Source organism: Sus scrofa, chromosome 7, assembly GCF_054392235.1.
Source record: "Sus scrofa isolate SSC_HxYL_T2T_F1_AM1 chromosome 7, Sscrofa_HxYL_maternal_Yorkshire_Landrace_v2.0, whole genome shotgun sequence".
Lineage (NCBI taxonomy): Eukaryota > Metazoa > Chordata > Mammalia > Artiodactyla > Suidae > Sus > Sus scrofa.
Window position 1 is genome coordinate 878638 of NC_139389.1, and position 20701 is coordinate 899338.

Consider the following 20701-nt stretch of genomic DNA (forward strand, 5'->3'; position numbering starts at 1 on the left):
TTTTTTTTTACGGCGGCTCCCGCGGCATATGGAGGCTCCCAGGCTAGGGGTCGAATCAGAGCTGTAGCCACTGGTCTACACCACAGCCACAGCAACGAGGGATCCGAGCCGCATTGCGACCTACACCACAGCTCACAGCAACGCTGGATCCCTAACCCACTGAGCGAAGCCAGGGACCAAACCCACGTCCTCATGGATGCTAGTCGGGTTTGTTAACCACTCCACGACGGGAGCTCCTAACTACAATTCTTTTAATGATTAAGATGGTTTCTTAAAAAGTGAACTTGAGGAAACCATCAGTAATGAAACAGGTCACCCACCATCGTCACAGCCATTCACACTGTACTGGCGATACGGCCAAAGCAAGTAGACATGACAAAGAAATCAGATTATAAAAACTGAGAGGGAGGTGACACTCAATGTGTTACTATTGCAACCAGGAAACCAAAGCCACCGCTACAAACAAGACTTGAGAAAAGCAGACGCCAAGTCAACTTTGGGCCCTCGCAGGCCTCCGTTCAACTTAGAAAGCTGTGTCCCGTCGGGGAAGAGGTTTAGAAAAGGCAGCTCCTTCTGGTGGCCACAGCCCCATGAGCGTGCTGCCCAGGCTGGGAAGGGCAAGCTGAGTTCCAGCCCCAGAGCCCCTCGGCTGAACGCCTAGTGCATCGACGCGGGCACACAAATACTCACCCTTGGCAGCAAGACGGAAAATCGACATGGAGACAGCAACAGCCTCACAGGTACAAACAACGCTCCTTTAAAAGTCGGGGACAGCAGCACCACCGCCGAGAGCAGTGAGGGAAAAAAAGACAAAATATCTAGGAAAGACTTAACAAGAAATGTGGAACCCTTCAAGATAAAACTTCAAACACCCCTGAAGTACACAGAGTAGAATTTTTTTTTTTTTTTTTTTGGCCATGCCCACAGCATGGGAAATTTCTGAGACACAGCTGTGACAACACTGGATCCTTAATCTGTGGTGCCACCTGGGAGCTCCCAAAGGTAGAATTTTTAAATGGCAGGATATACCATGTTCTTGACAGGGACTCAACATCAAAAGGTGCCAACTCGAAGTTCCTTTCACGTGACGTGACTCCACCACTGCAGGTTTTGTTCCTTTTCCAGCCACATCATGGCATATGGAAGCTCCTGGACCAGGGACTGAATCTGTGCCACAGCGGCAACCTACACCGTAACCACAACAATGCCAGATCCTTAACTCCCTGTGCTGGGCGAGGGATCAAGCCCAGCCTCAGCAGCAACCCAAGCCACTACAGACAACGCTGGGTCCTTAACCCACGGTGCAACAGCGGGAACTCCCATTTCAATTTTTAAAAGGGGATTTTTCTGGAACTAGACAAGAAATTCTAAAGTCCATATGAAAAATAAAAAAGGAAAGAAAGCCAAGAAAATTCTGAGACCAAAAATGAGGGAATTATCGGTAGTTTTCTTGGATGTGACGATGACACGACGCTCCTGTGAGAAAACACCCTCCTTCCAGGAGGTGCACGCAGACACATGGCGGGCACCGTGCACGTGTACACACAGGCTCACACACGTCTCTGCCTGTGCCAACGCGCGCGCGCACGCACAGCCAGGGCAAACGGGCGGCTGCGGTCAACCATCGGATTTAGGGCAGATATGCAGGTGATCACTGCCCTTTTCTTCCGATTATTTGCTGGTAATAAAAGTTGAAAAACGTATACCGTAAACAAAGTCAAAAGACAAAAAACAAGCTGGGAAAAACCACTTGCAACTTAGCTCCTCGACAGGGTTAGTCTTCTTCACAAACAACGTCTATAAACCAAGGCGAAAACGCCGAATAATCAGACGGAAATGTGGGCAGAGACAGAAACTGCTCATGAAGAAAGACGAAACATGAAAAAAGGTTGAATATCCTTCAAAAGAAATTTAAACTAAAACTGCACTGAGGGGTTCCCATTGTGGGACAGTGGAGACGAATCCAACTAGGAACCATGAGGTTGCGGGTTCGATCCCTGGCCTCGCTCAGTGGGTTAAGGATCTGGCAGCGTCGCCGTGAGCTGTGGTGTAGGTTGCAGTCGCGGCTCGGATCCCGTGTTGCTGTGGCTGTGGTGTAGGCCAGCAGGTGTAGTTCCGACTGGATCTCGAGCTTGGGAACCTCCATACGCCGTGGGTGCAGCCCTAAAAAGACAAAAAAAAAAAAAAAAAAAAAAAAAAAAAGCTGCGCTGAGATAGCACATCTCACTTATTACCATGGGGGCAACACCCCTGCGGCCCGGCAGATTCCAAGTCGACCCACTGACTCGTTCTGTACAAAAGCAGTAACAACACGAGCGCCCTCTACGTGGGGTTAGGCAGCCTCTGTGCGCTGCCCCCATGGAACAGCAGGCAGCCCTGGAAGAGCAGCTCCCTGGGCACTAAGGAGAGATGGGCAGGACACGATACCCAGTGAAAGACCGACGGGTTTGTTTATAGGCCCGCGATGTGGAGGGACAGGCCGGGAGTTCCCGTCATGGTGCAGTGTAAACAAATCCAACAAGTATCCGCGAGGATGCGGGTTCGATCCCTGGCCTCGCTCCGTGGGGTAAGGATCTGGCATTGCCAAGAGCTGTGGTGTAGGTTGCAGACGTGGCTCGCATTCCGCATTGCTGTGGCTCTGGCGTAGGCCGGTGGTTACAGCTCCGATTCAATCCCTAGCCTGGGAACCTCCATATGCCGCGGGTGCGGCCCTAAAAAGCAAACAAAAGAAAAAAAAAAAAAGAGGGGCAGGCCTTTCGCATGTCCCCTGCTCCCCACACACAACCAAAACCAGTCAAAGGAGTCACCCTGGGGCTGGGCTGGGGACAGGCGGCCACAGCCTGGGTGGAGGGAGACTCTCAGCCTTGGCCTTTTCATGTTTTCCTTCTACTTAAACCACCCCGTGGATCCCCACTCAAACCACACCTTTAATTTAAAAGAAAAAAAGCCCCCAAACCTCGAGAACTTCTGATTTTTGGATGAAGGTTTCCTAACTGTTGGTGAGATTATTTATGTCTAGTCTTTGTTTTTCGTTTTCTTTTTAGGGCCACACCCACAGCATATGGAGGTTCCCAGGCTAGGGGTCAGATCAGAGCTACAGCTATCGGCCTCCACCACAGGCACAGCCACAGCCACAGCCACGCGGGATCCGAGCCGCCTCTGCGACCTACACCACAGCTCACGGCAACGCTGCCGGATCCTTACCCCACAGAGCGAGGCCAGGGATCGAACCTGCAACCTAATGGATTGAGCCATGATGGAAACTCCTGGTGAGATTATTTCAAAGATAATTCTATGAACTGTCTGCTGAGCACCTGACACACACCCAACCTTCTTGGTGGCCTGTGTCACTCCTCTGAGCTGTGCTCACCTGGGGAGCCTGGCCCATGTGGAGAACGAACCTCAACAATTAAAATAAGACCAAACACCCCTTTCTTCAGTGACCAGAAACATGGAACTGCCCTAAATTACCATTCGCCCTGCCCTCAGCTCGGCCTGTGCAGACATGGCCAGCCTTGCCAGGACCTCCGGGCACTGAGCATGATGGCAAGTGCCAGTCCCCTTCCAGGCTGGCCGCCGTTCAGGAAGGGCGGGGAGAGGCTGCTCCCGGCAGCTCCAGCCCAAACACCAGCCCGGAACACGTCCCCACCCTCCGGAGCCACCCAGGTGCCAGGAGGCCACACAGACTGTTCCCTCGTCGCTGCGCCAGGGAGCAGTGGCGGGTGAGATGCCTGCACTCCATGCAGGGAACCAGGCCCGAGCGAAGCCCCCTTGCCCAGCAGCCACCTGCTCGGCGGGAAGCCCGTGTGTTCGCAGCCCATTGCTCGGCGGCTCCTAGGCTGCCCCGAGGCCCGGGGGACGGGCTCAGGCGGCCCCGCCCGGCACCCCCGCGGCTCCCCTGCCGGGAAGGCAGCTGTCACAAGAAGCACACACAGCCTGTGGGGCCCAGACGGGGGAGGAGGTGCTTCTCCGGGCCGCCTGCAGGAGGGCCCCCGCTCGGGCCGCCAGGAAAGCAGACCCTCACCCGGCCGCGGACAGTCAGCGTCGCCCTGCTCGGGCCAGCAGGCCAGGCCCCCGCCTGATCGGCGCCCCCAGGGCCGGGCCCCCTGGGCAGACGGCCGCGGGCACAGCCTGGCACCCCAGGAACAAGGCCTCCGTGGTCTTTCTTCCTGAGAGCTTTGGCCTCCCGTCCGCGACCGGAGCTTCTCCCTTCCTTTTGCCAGCCGAGGATGGACACCCGTCCACGTACAAGAGCCCCTGAGCACGGGAGGCCGACACCACGTGGCCACGCGGCCACGCACCAACGGAGAATGAAAACGTTCACGTCAATAAAGGAACGTAAGATCTCAACAATTGCAAAATACTATAAAAAAGCATCCAGAGTGGTAACGTACTTAAACACCGAAAATCAGAGATGGGTGTCGGCCGAGTCAGGCGATGTCTGGGTACCAGACGGCGCCTCTCGGGCGGGAGCTGAGCTGCAGGAAGCGCCCTCCCAGCCCAGCGCCCGCATCGCCGGGGCTCGCAGAGTCCAGCCAGGCCAGCCTATTTTTTCCAGAAAACAGGAGAGCAGCTGCTGCTGCCTCAAGCTACCGACCCGCAGCTTCAGACCCAAAGAAACCAGGCCGCTGGCTTCGCTCCGGCCACGGCGTTGGCCCCTGCGTGACCGTGGTCGCCCCGGGACGGAAGCGGATAAAGGGCTGCCGAGGTCAGGACAGGGAGAGACCCCCGCCCCACGCCCTGGAGGAAGCGTAGGCCTCAGAGACCGACGCGGGGACCCCGTCCACCCCGTGAGACAGCGCGGCCAAGGCCCTTTCTGCCTCGCCTTTCACACGCCTCGTCCGGAGGCAGCGAGCGAGTCTGGGCTTCAAAATCTCCAAGTCCTGACGCCCGGACCAAGCAGGGGCCTCGGTGACCTGGTGGTTCCAGGTTCTCGTCGGCCAGACCGAGCGGGTGGGTGTGGGGACTGTGCAGCCTGTGTCAGGGGGTGGTGTGTGCGTGCGTGTGTGTGGTCTGTGAATGCGTGTAATATTGTGTGTGTGTGTGAGTGTGCGTTCGTGTCGGGCGTGTGGTGTGTGTGTAGTATTTGTGTGTGCGTGTGTGACGTGTGTGTGCTCGTGTCAGGTGTGTGGGTGTGAGAGGGAGACAGAGGGAGCAGCTCCTGTGTGCCTGGCTCACATTCTGAGTTACTGGGGAATTGAAGCCAAAGGATTCAGAGGAAGAATTTCTTTTTTCATTGACTCAATCGAGGCTTAATAGCTCTGGCAGAAACTTTGCAAAAAATTTACCTTTGGGCAGACATGGCCCAGCCCCAGACCAGAGGTTTCAGCCCCAAAGAATTTGGCAGAAAGTCACGAGCAAGTGAGTCAAGTAGCTGAGATGTGGCCGCCCTTCGATCCGACCAGCCTCCTGCTCCTGTGGGCGCTGGAGGCCACGCCCACAGCCTCTCTGGGCACGGTCCCCACGCTGGGCGGCAGGCAGTGGCCAAGGGGCACAACTCACCTGGCGTCGGGGGTTTCGGGAGTGAGTCCTTGGAAAGTACTTGGGAGCTGGTATCGACCACGTTTACGGAACCAGCACGCAGCGCAGACGTCACAGAAAAGTCCACCCACCCGCCCTAAAGCCTCCTCCACGGGGAACTGTCCACACTCAGAACACGTGAAATCTTTCCCATGAAACTCTCATCTACACAGGAGCTCCCGCTGTGGCGCAGTGGGTTCAGAATCTGACTTCAGCGGCTCGGGTCACTGCAGAGGTGTAGGCTTGATCCGGCTGAGGGCAGTGGGTTAAGGATCAGGCGTTGCCACAGCTGCAGCTTGGCTCCAATCCCGCCCAGCAACTTCCGAGTGCTGCAGGTACGGCAATAAACACACACACGCACACACACAAGTGCATCTGTCGTTAGGCTCTCAGTACGAGTGTGTCATGTTCCAGAACACCTGAGAATACACAACATGAAACGGAGAAATGCAGCCCCCTTCCAGACTCGTGGCCCCCAAATCCTGTGCCTGATCCTCCAGATAAAGCCCCGAAACACCTGCCACTTGACACATCTGACAACGGACTCGTCACCACCCACTTTGCCTATGTCATTAGTTTCCCAAATGACGAGGAAAAACCCTTCTGAAAACTGAGTGCATAAGCATGAGCTCAGACCTACTGTTTGCTGGGTCACCAAGTCACTTCTTTACGGAGCATCAGATGGGAGCCAGGCTCTGAGGACACAGGCGAGCACCAGGCCAAGGCTGCCTGTGACAGTGACAACGGGAAACAGAGGCCACTTTCCCTCCGCTCCTGCCACGTGCCAGATGCTGGCCTTTCACATAATCCCCAAAAGTTACAGTCAATTCCATCCAAAAACTCTGTCCCAGACACTGCCAGCAATATCAGCCGCTGTTCAGGGCACACCTGGGCTCAGACGACGCAGCTGGGAGCCAGGGACCTGTTACTGTTTCATCCTAAGTGCAGGAGCCTCTTTCCCTGGGACAGGAACTAATCTCACTCACACTGTGCCCCGTACCTGCCACAGTGCCTGGCCTGTGACAGGTGTTGAATGAGAACGTTGGGTGCTTTTCTTCTGTGCAGAGGGGACGGATGCCAAGCCTTGAGGGGAAGAGGGACCAGTCTCCCTGGAAAGCCCACTTAGGGGCAACGCTTTAGAGCCTCGGTCGTCGTCTGGTTACCCAAGTGACACGGGCTCATGAGAAATGCAGAGCGGAAGAAAGCCACGGCATCTCAACACCCGAGGTGCCATCGGTCACCTGTGCTCTGTGGGGTTCAGAGAGCAGGAGCGGCCAGGGCCCCAAATCCCTGTGTTTGGAAACTGAGGTTGGCCTGACCATTGATCCCTTGGCAGCAAAACCAAAGGGAGCCCCTGCGGCCGCTCTCCTCTCCTGGCAGGTCCAGGCCCTTCCTCTCCACGCTGGCGCCCATCTGTGGTGCTCAACAAATGCGCCTGCAAAACCAGGGCACCTCCATCCCACTGCCCAAGCAGCAGGAACCACCATCCCCAACTGGGGAGGGGGCACCCTGTCCAGCCTCCACTGCAGTGTCTCCCAAGAGGGAACCGAGAGAACAGCGGTCTGGAAGAGAATTCCATGGTCGGCTCTGTGTGGGACACACGATGCACCTCATGGGATTTCAAAATGTGCGTTAGCAGCTAAAGGCTCTGAGAAGGCCTGCAGAGGAGACACAAGCTTGACTCTGCTCAGAATTGCCCACGTGGACCCAGCTGCATAACCAGATGACTAGTGTTCTGTGCAATCCACGGGGGGGTGGTACCCATGGGGGACAGTTCCAGCATCTCACTCTGGAGAAGCGACCTACACGCCATCCTCGTGGTGAGAGTGTGGGAGAAAGATACCGGAAAGGGATCCTTCACTGGAAGCGCTTGTTTCCCAGCACAGCTCCAAGACCCAAAAGGAGAGGAGAACTCGCTGCTCCTGCTGCACCGAGGGCCTCACATGCAACAGCCGCACGCCAGCCCCCCTGGTTCTTTGGGACTCGCCAACACCCCGCCCCTGGTGACAGCAGACATGGCTACGCCAGGGCCAGTCACAGCCGGAAATGCAAGGGCTCGAGAAGCAACTTCCTGACAGAGAAGAAACAAGACAGGAAAGGGGGTGACACCTTCGGGGGAGGAGAGTGAAGAGCTGTGTTCAAAATCCGGGCCTGTATCTACGAAACACTGCACAGAGGCAGCTAAGTCTAAACGCAAAGCACCTCTGCTTTGACATAGGAGATACGACCCCAAGTTATATCACGAGATACCAATCACCCGGAAGCAACAGGTTTTAAAAACGCACGTTGTGTGTGTCTGTGTAACAATTTTTTAAACATTTTTGCTTTGTCTTCATTAAAAAAAGCACAAAAAGCCAGATGAGGGCACGAAAATGACTGCCAAGAAAGAAACCGCTGCCAGCGCGGGATGACCCGCCCCTGGGTTCCTCGCAGCTGCTTGGTGGCCCCTAAACCCTCGTCCCAGAGGAGAAGCGCTCGCTGGGGACCCGCCCGCCCGGTCGCCCGCCCGGTCGCCTGGCGCTCCTGCTGCGGGTCCCCGGCCATCGTCGCAGAGGGCGGGGCCGAGAAAGGGCTGCGTGCAAAGCGGCCACTCGAAGGTGACCCAACACTCCTGCTGAAAAATGCACCCGGGTCACGAGCTCCACGCACTTCGAGGCCCCCGGAGGCTCGGCGGGGTCGGGCCTTCACGGACCCCCTGAGAAGCGGGCGGACGCCCTTCCTGGCTCCGTTCGGGAGGACGAGGGTCCGTGGCCCAACAGCCGGTGGAGACGAGAGCGAGAAGCGCGGGTCCCAGCAGACGGAGGAGCCGCAGCCGACGGCGACGACAATGACCTTTGTGTTCTCCTTCCAGAACCAACGAGGCTCATAAAAGGCCCTTTACGCAACGCCCCTCAGGCGAGGCCCGGGCGGGAGCGTCTGCGGGGCGGCAAGCACGTTCCCGGGGCGCGGATACCCTCCTGCCACGGCCTCCTGCCCCACAGACGCGCCCGCGCCCCTCCAGGGCCCGGGGCCGAGAGCGGAGGAAGGACGGGGGGGGGGGGGGGGGGGGGGGGCGAGGTGGCCCTGCGCGGGCCCAGCGGGGCGCCTCCTGAGCGGCCGACCCTCCGTGTGCCCTGGTCATCGCGTCACTCAGGCCACTGCGCCTCCGTCCTCGCCCCCTCGGATACGGAAGGCAGCGCGGGACTTAGAAATGAAAACTCAGCGTGTCCTGAAGCCCTCCTCTCACGGGAGATAGCGAGGCTGTCGCATCCTCCTCCGTCCAGGGAGCTGCTCCCCCTGACCCCTGGCCGCCCAGCAGGAGGAAAGCACCCCCACCAGAGCCCTTTCCAGGGGCAAAGCAGTGGGGGGGGGGCGGGCAGGGCGGGAACAGAGAAGCACCACCGCCCGTGCTGTGCCCGGGGAACCGGCGTCCAGCAAAGACGGAACTCCCGTCCCCAGAGCAGTCCTTCTGACGGTCGTGAACAGGGCAGCTGCTCAAATCCGTCCTTACTCATGTTAACACCATGAATGAGCATCAGCATTAATCACCATATTAGGGAGTCCCCGTCGTGGCACAGTGGAAAGGAACCCGACTAGGAACCATGAGGTTGCAGGTTCGATCCCTGGCCCCGCTCAGAGGGTTAAGGATCCCGCGTTGCCGTGAGCTGTGTGTGGTGTAGGTTGCAGATGCGGCTCGGATCTGGCGTTACTATGGTTGTGGTATAGGCTGGGAGCAAAAGCTCCGATTAGACCCCTAGCCTGGGAACCTCCATATGCCGCAGGTGCGGCCCCCAAAGACAAATAAATAAATAAGTAAACAAGTAAATAAAAATCACTAAATGTGTTACTTACATTAGCTGACATGGCCACGCACAGCTCCTTGTAGGTGAGGTTTCTCCAAGGAAGGCCTGGGCTTTTAGGGGACACATCCAAGTCCTCAGCTGCCCAGATGGCAAGAAAATATCAGCCCCTGGGTTGGAGGGACTCCCCGAGGAAGACCCACCAGCTCGTTCCCGGGCTGGCCTGGGGGTGGCCCTTGCTGGCCCGTGGCTCCCCGGGCTGGGTCATTTGCTGGTGCCCCAGACCCACCCTGAATGAGAAGGGCAGCACGGCACGGGTGCGACAATGACCGCTCCCTGCCCTCTCTGATGCCCAGTGTGGTGAGGCCTTACCTGGGCAAAGGTCCCTGCCATTAGATGCCTGGGCTCGGGCAGGTGTGGGGGGCACACGTGCAGCTCTTCACTTGCCACGCACACCTTTCTCTAACACAAGTGGACCCGGGTCTGTCCCCAGGGCCACCCGCCCCTCCCCAGCTCCTGCCCCCTCTGCCCACGACACAGACCAGCCGGTTTGAGCGAGTGGCTTCTTCAAGGAGCGGCCCAGGGCTTTTGACACCCATCTAGGAAAAGGGGAGCAGAAGGGTGGGAGGCAGTGCTGGGTGGCTTGCCACACACTTTGAACCCTTCCCTCCTTGGCTGCTTCTCACAGGTACTTTTGGATTCGTAGGAGGATGGACCAAAGCAGAAAGCGGGGGGATTCCAGCCCATGTGCAGCTTTTCTGCGCACCCTACGGAAACAGACCCACCAAAACAGACCAACTTGAATTCAGGTGCTCCTTCTCCCAGCGAGCTGGAGTCGGGGTAAGGACCCAGCAGTAACGACGCCTAGAGGCTCAGGCCCTTGACCCACAAAGACTGAGCTTGACACCCGGCCCTGCCCCGTGGGGAGTCCCTGCTGCACTCTCCCCTCTCGCCGCGCGATGGCGCCAGAGCTCCACCCGGCCCGGCGGCCGCGGTGTGGGGGGCGGGGGGAGGCCCGCCTGGAACGCGATCCTCCGCCGCCAGGAAGGAGTTAAGACCCTAGGCCCCGGCCTCGATCCTTGAAAACCCTTACCAACTAAATTTGCACCAAGTCAGTACAAAACAGGGAACCAACCTTTAATTTTTAACGGCAGATCAAGCACCAGTTATCGAACTGCGTGTCTAAACCAAGCGGACTCGGGGCTCTTTAAGGATCGCTGTTCCCTCGATGCCTAAGGGGCAGCAGAGCCGGGGGCTGCTGTGGGGCAGGCTTCTGGGTCCTCGGCTCCCCTGGCCTCCGAACCTCTCTCTGTCTCAGGCTGACATCACGCAGACCCCTGGCTCTTCTTCCCCTGGAAACAGCACCGGGGACGCTCTAAGCTCCCCCAGCCCCAGCCCCGAGTCTTCCCAAACCCCCTCTCCCTGGGAATCCAGAGCCATTTGCCCTGGAGCCTCCCAGGCAGGGACACACACGCACACACACCCCAGCCCAGAAAAACCAGAAGAACAGCCCACAAGCTGTCCGCCCTCCCCCCAGCCCCTCTCCCTGCTGGGCACCCAGCACCCCTTCCCACATGCCCCCCACAAGCTCAGAGAGAAGTCGAGGGAATCAATGCTGCCGACTCCTCTCCACCCCGCCTGTCTTCACGGGAACTCGCAGCCCCTTCCATCGTGAATCAGCAAATGTTATATAATCGCTCTCCCATTTTAAAGGTGAGATAACATCAGGGCAGAGGGAGATAAAGAGCTTTCCTGAAACCTGACGCCCGTGTGGTGCTGGAGCAGCTGGGGCCCTCCCCCCGCCCCCAGGGCTCTGCCCCTTGTTCATCTCTTCCTCTCACCAAATTACTCGGCCATTCACACCTCTCCTTCCCCCAGGACGCCCACCTCCCCTCTCCCCACACCTCCCAGGAGGCCCCACACTTGTTCCGGGGGAATTTCTAGGCGGTCGCCAGCGGGAGGACTTTCTGAGAAGCTCCTCTCCGTGTGGTTGTATTTATCTCAAGTCCCAAACAATGCTTTTTCCAGACTGCATTTCCCCACTTCCTAATTTAAAACCCTATGTGATCACACCTCAAAGAAATGTTTAGATGGAAGGAAACAGCCCCCGCCCTGCCCACCACGTCCGTTCTGCAGGTTCCCTGCAGGGGCCATCCGTGGCTTGGCTGCTTCATGGTGGCACGGCCCACGTGGCAGGACCTTCCGCGATCCCAAGAAGGGGACGGCCTCCCTCACCGGCATGCAGGTGACGCTTCCAAAGCTTTTGCTCTTGCACTGTTGACACCATCCTCGCGCTGGACGGCCCACACCCACGGCACAGACTGTGTCACTGACGTGTGCTTTCCGCTCAATATCTACTGCCAGACAGAAAGGGCTTTCCCTAACTTCCCAGCTCTCCCGGGGCCCCAGGGCAGCGCGCCCCCTCACAGCTCAGGGAGACGATCCACTCACGACCCTCCAGCCAGGCGGCCCTCGGGGTGCTCCTCAGCGCAGCATCGGCCTGGAACCCACGTCAGCGTGTGCAGCAGTCGGGGCCGAACCCTGCAAGCCCAGCGGCGTGAACGGCAAGTTCAGAAACCCGGGTGCTCTTTCCTTTGCGATTTATAATCATAAGAGCCACCGCTCTTTCGCTTCCTGTATTTACAGCTAACTTTTTCAAAGACATTCCAGAGGCTCTCCACTGAGATCATTTTATAAAAATCTCTCTTTTAGGTTAAAAGAGACACGCATTCTCGCCTTTGAAAACAGAGTACACTGAGGCACAGGTCAGCACGGGCACCGGCCATCGCCCGGCTGGAGCTGCTGGGCCCTGCAGCGAGAGGCCGCCAGGCCAGCGGGTCCCTTGGGTCCACTCCACGGCGAGGCCTGCACTTCAGGCCGGGAAGGCTCAGCCCTCCTGCAGACGCTGCTCGCCGCCGCTTTGTTCCATTGAAGCAACTGGGAGACGTTACTTTTTCCCACAGGCATCCTGCCTGCACTGCATCGTGTATATTGTTCTGGATCCACTTCAAAAAGAAAAATGGCCTTTCATGGTGTGTGCCCAATGTGGGCAGAAATTGGACCAGGCGGACACACGATTCCACACTGAGATGGAAACTATTCACGGAGCAGGCCCACGTCCGACGCGGGAGAGGGCGAGGGCGCAGCCAGCAGAGTGCGCTGGGGCGACCCTCCCCAGCCCCTGCCCCACCCAGTGGACCCCCGTCCGCCAGGCAGGCCGCAGACACCTGCCCTCAGCAGATGGCCCGCCTTTCACAGGGCAGGAAGCCTCCAGAAGCTTCCCAGGGTCGGTGCCAACTGCCTCTGTCAGGCGTGAACACCGACTCCCAGCCCGCGTCTGGTCGGGCGGCTGTGTGGGGAGCCCCCTGCCCCGGGGATTCTCTTCTGCTCCAGAAAGAGGCTGGTTCTTCACTGCACTCGGCTCCCCAACATTCGGCTCCCGGAGGCCTCCCCCTCCATCCGGACCTCCCATCACCCCCGCCCCCCCCACCCCAGCCACAGTCCCCTTGCTGGAGAAAAATGGATGCTATGGAAGTGATTTGCACTGAATTGTTAGTGTTCACGTATCTTTTAAAGAGGGAACAGGAGGGGGCATGCTTGGACAAAAATGCCCTACCCCTCCCGCAAAAGAAAATATTCCAGCCCTCCCCCCCCCCCCCCCCCGCATCTCCAGCACAGCCGGCTCCCTCCGAACCGCAGCCCTCCTGCTCCCGACAGAGGCGCCATCACCCATTGCTCAAAACTCGGGGCCTCCGACTCTCTTTCTCGACCTCACCTCCATTCTCTCCTGCCACACCCCACCTCCAATGAATCTCAAATTTTAAACATGGAGTTCCCGTCCTGGCGCAGTGGTTAACGAATCCGACTAGGAACCATGAGGTCGCAGGTTCGGTCCCTGCCCTTGCTCAGTGGGTTAACGACGATCTGGCGTTGCCGTGAGCTGTGGTGTAGGTTGCAGACGCGGCTCGGATCCCGCGTTGCTGTGGCTCTGGCGTAGGCCGGTGGCTACAGCTCCGATTCAACCCCTAGCCTGGGAACCTCCATATGCCGCGGGAGCGGCCCAAGAGATAGCAACAACAACAAAAAGACAAAAAAAAAAAAATTTTTTTAAACATGATATTTTTTATGGGCACGCCCTCGGCTTATGGAAGTTCCTGGGCCAGGGACGGAATCCCAGCTGCCACCGCCACCTACGCCACAGCTGTGGCAATGCCAGATGATCCTTTAACAGACTGCACTGGGCTGGGAACTGAACCCACACTTCCCCATCGGCCTGAGCCCCTAGGGTCAGGTTCTTAACCCACTGTGCCACAGCGGGAACTGCCTAAATAGAATATTAAGTGGCCAGAAATGGGAACGTCTTCTGAGGAATTCAATCCATCGAGACACATGCGTGAGTGAACTCTTCAAAATTCAAACTCTTCCTAAGAGAAAGAACAAGTTGTACATCCATCATCTTCTTTTTCTGCCTCACGTGGTTTAATTGAATAGCCGTGCCACTGCTGGACAAGCAGATCCAGGCACAGCAGAGAAACCTGTTTCTAAAGGGACGTTACCAAGAGCTTCGCATCTGGCACTTGGCCTGTATTTAACATCACCCGGATGGCTTGGGGATGCTTTCTGGGTTCGAAACACCTAAGAGGAAAATGTTTGGCACCATTGGAAAATAGGGCACAATGGTCCCCTTATGAGATTTACGACAGGCTGTCAACACCATGCGATAACCGAATCTCCCTGACATCGGCGAAGCCACAGCAGTGTCGTCAGGAGAGCCGATGTACCCACAGCGAAAGGAGAAGAGAGAGAAAACCTTGCTTGTCGTACTTCATCTAATGCACAATCGAGGAAGGTTCAAATCGTGCCAAGCGAAGGAGAAACGCGAGAGATTTTTCAAAAGTCACGTTAAAGCAAAAGGAAATGGGGCGGCCACCCCCGGCCCCCTCTCCACGGACACCCAAAGAGGCCTCGAGAACAAAGCTCCGCCGTCCAGGTGGGCGCCCATTCCAGAAAAAACAGGTGACGCCGACGACGACAGTGACGTGTGCTAGAAAACGAGCCTCTTCCCGTGGACGGTGGCCCCCGTGAACGACGCTGGACAACAGTGTGGCTCTGCTGGCCTGGAAGGGAGGCGGGTGGGGCCCGTCTGCTTCCCTCTTATGTAAAAGCCCTGGCAGCTTCTGCCAAAGCGTTTTCCCAGTGACAAGTCGGCCTGCCTTTGGATGGGTCCTTCCTAAAACAAATACACCAAACAAATCACCTTTGAGAGCAAGTACTCACACAGGCAAACAATGGAAACGACTGTGGGGTGTTTCTTGCGTCGGCACCAGGCACTGCCGAGAATTCCCACACCGGGCAACGCGGCTCAGCCTGTGTAACTGGCTCGGCTCCCAGGGGCCAGCGACTCTTCGCAACTGACTCTTCCCTGGCAAGTAACCAACGTCCCCTCTCTGGGCCGTGAGAGGGCCTCTCCCCAACCCAGCACGGGGTGGGTGGGTGTGGGTGTGTGTGTGTCGTCTGCTCTAGAGAAGACCTAAGCAGAAAAACCAACGACGATGGCGAGCACACTCAAATAAAAGCAGGACGTGTCCCGGGCCCATCCTGGCACCTTATAAAGCGTAACTTAACCTTATCTAATCTGGGCCTGTTTCATCATCCGAGTACCTGATAATGTAATCCTTTGTGCTACGGGAGCGGGAGAGGCCCGGGCAGGCGGCGGTGCGGCCCCTCCGGGCCTGACTGCTGCTGCGGGCGGTGGACCCGCCGGCCGGCGGGCGGCAGGTGAGAAAGTGATGGGCGGCCGGGGCCAGCGGGGCAGCGTGGCTGCGGGCGCGCTTCCTCTCCCATCTGTTCAGGAAGGGCGTCAGCGAGACAGACTAAACACAGGCCCTGGTGCGGGTTATGTGGGAGCCTGTGCGGACGCGGCGGCCCAGCCTTTAAAAGGACCTTCCTCCACACAGCAGGGGCAGACAGGGCGGCCAGACGCCCACGCTGGCTGGTCTTGAAGAGACGCTGGACGGGCCCAGACGGTCGCCACCGCCACCGGCGGGGCTGGGGTCCCCAGGGAGTCTGGCCCACGGCACCCACGGCCTGCTGTGGCCCCCAGCCAAGGGGCCGCACCCCCAGGGCCCGAGCCTCCTGACCCTTCCCGGAGACACAGGAAGTCCTGGGCACCAGCTCGCTGCCCTGTTCCCTGGCCCACCAGGGCCCCTGCTGGGAGAGGCCCCCGCAGGCCGTGCCCCGCCCCCCCCGCCCCCGCCCCCAGGCCCAGCTGAGGTCGGGGCCTCCAGCTCCATCTCCCTCCCTCGAGGCCTTGGGTCAGTCAGTCTCCAGGCCCAGGCCGAGTCGGAGCCGGGCAGAGGAGGGCCTCCTTCCCGCCCCTCCATTCATCGCCCCCCTCCCAGCTCTCCTCCCCCCGCGCCCACTCCACCTGCTTCGCCAAAGGCCACGGTGGACACCAGCTCCGAGGCGGGCCTGAGGCCGAGCAGCCAAGGAGACAGCGAGGCACTGCGACTCCTGGGCGGGAGCGCGGGCTCAGCCACCTCAGAAGCAGGTGGTCTGAGCCTCGGTGTCCCTCTCTGGGACACGACAGCCAGCCAGTGCCCTCCCAGGTCCCTGAGGCAGCCAGGCCTGAAACCCCGATGCTCTGTCCCTCCCCAGCCCCTTCTCCTGAGCCTGGGAGGCCTGAGGTGGAAGTGCTATGGGTCCCAGCAGCCCCTAAGCTGTCCTAGCCTGCAAGGCCCAAGGGCAGGTCACGGAGGGAGGGGCAGGGCAGGCATCTTGGCCTCCATTTGCGCCGTTCTAGAACCTCCCTGGGGACAGCCAAAGGGAGGGCAGGAGAGCAGTGAGACGGTGCTCGGGGCCAGAGCAAATGCACGGACAGGCCTCCATCGGTGCCCAGGACGGGGCGTGGACATGCCAGCCCTGCACACGGCCTTGACATTGAGGCGGATGGCCGTTCTCCCCGCGGTCGTCGGTAATGACCGTCCCAGGGATGTCCAGCCCGGGGTGAGGCACCAGCTGCTGGAATAACACGGAGCAACGAGACCTCCACCTACTTGTTAAGTGGCTTAGTCCACGGATCATCCATCTGAAATGCACTTTAACATCCGAAACCATCGAGACGAGACTAACCGCCCGTGGCATTCAGTCGTTTCACGTCTTCTGGCTCGGGAGCACCGCACCCCAAAGGGCATCTCAGTGGGACGCTGCAAGGGACGCGTGTGTGATCTCGGCAAGGTGCTCTCTCTAGGCGCAGCTTCCTCCTGTGTGAGAGGCAGAAAGCAGCCCCCACGTCAGGGGCTGGCCAGGACTAAGTGGCAAGATGACTCTCAGCCCTGGGCAGGGTGACCGTCCCTCAGGGCCCTCCTTCCAAACAGGCCCACGTTCCGCGTGGTCCACGGGAGGCCTGCCGGAGGAGGAGGCAAGCGTGGGGACTGGAGGAGCCCTGCTCGGTCCAGCCGGGGTCTGTGACCCCAAGCAAAGGGGACCTGGCAGGGGAAGGTTCAGGGTTTGTCGGCGGTCCTAATAGAGAGTTTAACGGAGTCAACGACCGGCCTTAGAAAATAGAGCATGTGTCTCTTTTCCGTTCATACATTTATTTCTACTTACGACTCTGCGGGAACGTCCCTCTGTTCGCCACAGCCTATCTTTTCATACGTCGTTGCTTCCAAACTAAAGAGCTCGAACCCGAACGCGTTCCCCTCCCGCGCCAGCGTCCTGCCCGCGCGTGTCTGCGTCGGGAGGGGCCGGAGAGGCTGCGCATGCGCGCTGTGAGGGTCTGGGGGCGGGGGGTACCGCGCGCCCCTCTCGCCGTTTTCCAGACCAGCTCTTTGGAGGTTCAGTTTTTCATAGTTAAGACTAAGGAGCGGTTGAAAAACAGAGTCCTTTTTCCCGGAAACCAGTGGTCTTCTTTTGCGACTTCTATTGGCAAACCTGGCTGCCAGGGAATACATTCTTGGCATCTCCCAGGATGTAATTCACTTGGTGAGGCGGCCCTGCTTCTTCTGAAACGTGCACATCAATTAAAGGGGCCGCTAGGAAGGAATGGAACGGTGGCTGCAAGCCTCGTGCCAGGTCACCTGGGGTCCCAGGAACAAAAGCGCCCGGGCCTGTGCCTGGGAGACCGGACCAGTCCCTCCAAGGGGCCTCCCCACCGACTCTTCCCGCCAGGGCCCTGGGTAGGTTGCGAAAGCCCGAAGCCAGGCGGGGGCCTCCCGCGGCGTGGCCTTCGGGGTCCCCTTCCGGGGTCCCCTTCCTCCCAGGGCGCTCCCGGCGGGCGGTGGGGCGTAGGGCGCCCAGTGGAGGCTGCCGACGGCAGGGGGCGCTCGGGGCGCGCGCAGGGCCGGAACCGGAGCTGCCGCAGGAGCCAGAGCCTGAGCCCTGCGCGGCAGGCGGGTTGGTCGGGGACCTGCGCTCGGGAGCGACCCCGGTGTCCTCCCCCACTTCCCAGTCAGGAGCTCGCGGGGGCTAGCGGGAAGCCTGGGGAGGGGGTGCAGAGGGGCCACCCGGCCGCGCTTCCGGGTGCAGACGCACGCGGGGGGCGGGGGGTCGGCCACACGGAGCCAGGTGCCCACCGGGTCCTTGCCCCGAAGGCGCGGGCAGCAGCCCGGACCGAGGGCTCCGCGGCCGCCCCGAGGCCTGAAAGCGGGGTGGCGGCGCCCTTTGCGCTCCTGGCCGGGTGGGTGGCCGGGTGGGTGGCATCAGGGGCGCATCCCAGGGCCCGCAGCGCCGGCGCGCGGAGGGGCCAGAGCGTTGGGGCTCCGACTCTGCAGGCTGCCCTCGGGCAGGAGGGGACGCCGCCCCGTGCATGGGGCTCCCTGCCAGGCTGGCAATCAGGGAAGCCCGCCGCCCGTAGGGCTAGGCCCGACTGCCGCAAGGTGCGGCCGACCCTCCCGGCCCGTGGGGCCGGCTGGTCTGCGGAGTGCCCACTCACCAAGGCGCTTCCTGCGACGCCGGTAGCCCACCACGGGTGCGGGAGGAGCCCTCGCGCCGCGTCCGGTGATGCCCACACCGCGCTGCAGCCTCGGGGGCGCGAGTCTAGGATGACCCCCAGCCGCGAAGCTGGAAAGGTCGGGCCTCCCCTCTTCCAGGCCTGGGCTGGCGGCTGCGCCCCCAGTCGAATGAGGACTTGGGTGCGGAGGAACCGAGGCCCGCCGGCCAGTCGTTCCGGCTCATTCCCCCCCCCCCCCGCCCCCGCACAAGTGCTGTTTTGGTCCCTGGTGGTTAACGAAAGGACACAGTTCTCAGCTCCCTCTCCCTCTCCCTGGACAAAGAAGCCCCCAACGCGTAGCCAGCGCGGAGCCAGGCACTGAGATTAACGCTTCCCGCACGTCGTCGCGTGGCCCTTTCTTGGTATTCAGCTCGTTCTGGGCCCCAGAAAGGCTCTGGGAGACCAGGCTTTCCTGCAGAAGGCAGCAGGTGCTGGCACACGCCCTCGGTTGGAGTAATGAGCGGGCCGGCCTGTCTTGGGGACTCGGGGCATTAAGTTACCCCATCCTAGAAACTTCCTGTGGAGCCCTTAGGCGAGCAGTGCTACAATTCGTTCCTGCACGGCGGTCACTTGGTTTTTCAAACAATCGAAAAACAAACGGTCTTTTCATTTATCACAGGAGTTGGTTTTCTATGGAGGGGGCTGAATTTCGAAGACCGAGTTCACAGAATCTGAACTCAGACCCCCCCCCCAACGAAGAAGTTGAACTGTGGGGAGTCTTGGCACATTGCCGGTGGGTGCCTGCCCTCTCCGAGGATGACCAGTGCTCCCTGCCGGGCACATGGTTTGATAACGAATAAGGGTCACTGACACCCGCGTACCCCCCCCACCCCTGGCCTCCTGCCCTTCATAAACGAGGCCATATGGAGAACGTCCCCAAACAGCTAAATCGCCCAAAGACACCCCGAGAGGGACTGGGCTACAATTGCTTGTGACGTCAGTCTAGCGGGGAGTTTTCAGGTCGTGCAGTCGGACACATGCCTCCAGCCCCCACAGAGGCAGTGGCAAGGCTGCAGGCATGCAGCCCCCCCAGTTTGCAGAGCCCCAGTGCTTGCTCGCTGCACCCTCTGAAAGCCCGTCTTTCCTGGCTCCTGAAGCTCCTGGACAGAGCGGCCCCCAGCCAGTACCAGCTCTCCCCCCGCCCCCCCGCCCCATTCCAGAAGATCACCTCCCATGGCTGGGGGCCGCTGGAAAGTTCCTGAGGTGTCTCTGACCACAGACAATACCTGCACCTTGGGCCAGGCTCATGCCCCTCGGGGTCCTTTTCTGGACTCAGGGGTTCCAGCCCCGACCCCTATTCCCTTTTTTTTGACTTGGAAAAAAAAGGAGCTCCTTTGGCTCCTGGTGACCTGCGTTAGGACACCACCCCTCCCCCTCTTCCTGCGGTGTCGCCACGTCCGAATCTGGCATTTCCTCTCTTTCCTGGTGGTTTTCCAGCCTAGGGCCCGGGAGGCCTGTTTGGGGTGTGCTGTGACGTTACCCCCCCTCCCCAGATCTAAGACCCCTCGTGGGCCCCAGGAACTGTGACCCTGGCTGGTGGGTCAGAGAGGGGATGCGGTGGGGAGGGCCAGCGACAGGGCCACCAAACATCCATTACGGCTGTCGCCCGCGGGACCCTCAGGCCTCAGCGCGAGGTGTCAGAAAAGCAGAAGGCTTCCTGCGGGGGAGCATTTCGGCTAGTCAAGGGCTGTGGGGGAGGCAGTGATTGAACTGCCCATGGAGCCGCAAAAGGGGCATCAGAAACTCTAACATGAACAGAAAAACTTAAACTCTTTCCCCAAAGTCTTCATTTCTGAGCCTCGCTGTTAAGGTAACACCACCACCAACAATAATAAGTCAAGCACTTGAAATACAATCGAGCCGTTTAGTAGAGGTTTGCTTCCGAGGAAGCTTATAAAACACAAATGCAAATATCTTTTCCTGGCAAATATCCAGAGCTCCACCAGGAGAAAGCCGATGCTTCCTCAACGGCACCCTCCTTTTTTCCCGCCAGATACTAATTTCACAGCCGCAACTTTTATACTCCGAAGAAGCTGGGGCCCAGCACAGCCCCACTGTCGGATCTGCAGTGTGCGTAATGAGCTGTTTCCACCTCTCCGGCCGAGGGGCGGGGTGGGGGGTGGCAGGCAAGGCCGCTGGGGACTGGGGGCAGCTGGGCAGCACCACGGTCCCCCGCACAACCACGCCGGGAAAGCGGCCGAGGGGGCCCACGCCCTGTGTACAGTGGAAACTCGGCTTAGAGGCCAGAGCCACCAAATGCCTAGGTCTTCGTGGCAACCAGAGGCTTCCTTGGCCTCCAGGCTGAACCCGGGCGCCTGTAAAGCCTCGGCCAAGGCACCACTTACATCCGGAGTGGAGCAGGCGCTCGACACGAATTGGCCTTTCCTGTGGTGGGGCTTCCCCCTTCCTTTCC

At 59.5% G+C, this 20701-nt stretch overlaps 1 long non-coding RNA gene across 7 annotated transcripts in view; it reads right to left on the reverse strand.

The window, feature by feature from the left end:
* The window catches only part of LOC106504293 (uncharacterized), a 93364-nt gene extending 76333 nt beyond the window's left edge, over positions 1–17031 (reverse strand). The window contains exons 1-3 of one of the 7 annotated variants that reach the window (XR_014809434.1): positions 10435–11885; positions 9352–10066; positions 691–755 (exon numbers count right to left, since the gene is read on the reverse strand). This is a non-coding gene — a long non-coding RNA (uncharacterized LOC106504293). The other 6 variants (XR_014809436.1, XR_014809432.1, XR_014809435.1 and 3 more) reach the window with 6 other exon arrangements.
* Positions 17032–20701: the final 3670 nt, after the last annotated feature.